Source organism: Atta colombica, unplaced genomic scaffold, assembly GCF_001594045.1.
Source record: "Atta colombica isolate Treedump-2 unplaced genomic scaffold, Acol1.0 scaffold96, whole genome shotgun sequence".
Classification (NCBI taxonomy): domain Eukaryota; kingdom Metazoa; phylum Arthropoda; class Insecta; order Hymenoptera; family Formicidae; genus Atta; species Atta colombica.
Window position 1 is genome coordinate 154,483 of NW_017259590.1, and position 2,048 is coordinate 156,530.

Genomic DNA, 2,048 nt, shown 5'->3' on the forward strand with positions numbered 1-2,048 from the left:
GCACTGTAAGTGTTGCGCTTAAATAATTAACAGACCTTACTATTGTCCACTTAAACTTTTTATTTAATTATTGTTGGAATCTTAAGGAATCTCGTTTTTTAAAATCTTAATTATTAAATTAATATTTTAAAAAATTTTTAAATAAAATTTTTAAATAAAATATCGCTAGCGTCATATTTTTTATAATGTTTCCGATCACTGTCACAAATCGCTAAAGAATCGCGTGAAACAATGTAGACACGAACAATTAGTTTTAATTTCGGGCAGAATGCAATTTTAGTTTTAAATTCCAAGTTAATGCATGATCAGCCTGGAGTTCCCATCGCTTCGTATCAATTGCAATGGAATGGAAATCTACTCGCATGTAGAAACCTAGATATAGAATTACATAAAAGCATAGCTTACCGACCTATCTAATCCGTTAAAATATATATAATATTAAATACATGTCGTATACGTTATATGTATACATATAATTATTCGGACGTAGTATGATGTATTATCGAGAGCGATGAAAGAGATCACATAAATGTTTAAGGCGTTACACTTACTCGAGCGTTTTTTGAAATTGTATATAAAACGAACGTACGTATGCGTGTATATGTATGTATAAATGTATGATATTATTGTATTCGTCGGATAAAAATCACGATAAATCTCAAACTTACGTTATTTGTATTGCATCCGACTGCTTTGCATTAGATTAATTTATGGATGTGTTATGCTGTCTATACTTGTAAATAACGCGTCTTGACTTCTGAAATACATGTCTCTCAGGAAATGAATTACTTTTTTCTGTACCCAATACTCATAATATCTGGTCTTTTAATGAATATATACACAAAAATTTTGAAAATTTTGAAAATAATTGTGCTAATGATGTAATAATAATAACTCAAAGCAATGTTAATTTCAATATAATAAATAAATATAATAAAGATAACAGTAATACACATGTCTTTTTTCATAAAATTCTGTGAAGAAAGAATTTTTCGAGGAATTTTTTGGAACTTTTCAAACTTTCACAGTAAATCAATTTTATAAGCCATGCTGTCCGCAAGTTGGAATAATTTCGTTTTTTATATTACGGCCGACATTAATTTTATACTTACTACTTATATTACTTATTTATTGTGCTACAATAAATATTTTATTGCTATATACAATATTTTTATTGCTATAATAAAGATTTTGTTATTAAGAAAAATGGGGATTAATTTCATATCTAAAATAAAATACAGTATGGAATGTATTAAATTGTTTTATTAAATTGATCAATTACAATAAAGAAAATAATCATAACTAAAAATGTTTATCTTTCGACTTCATTTTCAAACGGATTTTAAATTCTTGTAGCACTAAAACTTCAATCAATGAATATCGACATATATATTTTATGAAGAATTTTATGAAGATGTAATAAGTGCTTACGATTGTTTTCAGTTTTTTGAAATTATGGATTTCAATGTAAAAATCACGGATTTCAAATTTATATCTCCTGTGGTCGATTATCTATTAGGTAAAAAAAGAAGAGTGTTGATGTTGCCTTCATCAAATCAATCTTTATGACTTCGATATTTCGGTGAGATTTAGAATGGACTATTTAAAATGTAAACAAAAACATGAAACAATTTCGAGATTTCGCGTGTTGTGACAGTTTGAAGAAATTCGTAAGTGGATATGTTTAGTAGTTATTATTAAATTATTTGTTAACTTAATTTGTGATATAGTATTAATTTGTTCCGTCAAAATTACATTTCAAGTCTGAAAATAAATTTCACGCAGTTTTCAAAATTGGATTTGTGTATATATGTATATATGTATATAAATTCATACGAAATTGTTCCAGCATTAAAAATCCAAGTTTAGCCTTTACTTTTAACTGGTTCTTGAATTTTATTTATTACTCCAATAGGTTTTCTATGGCGTTGGTATATAATTGGTATATAATTGGTATAATGATAGTTATAATTACACAGTAGATCGAGGGGAAGGAAAACCCACAGGCACGCACGCGCGCGCGCGCGCGCACACACACACACACCCAC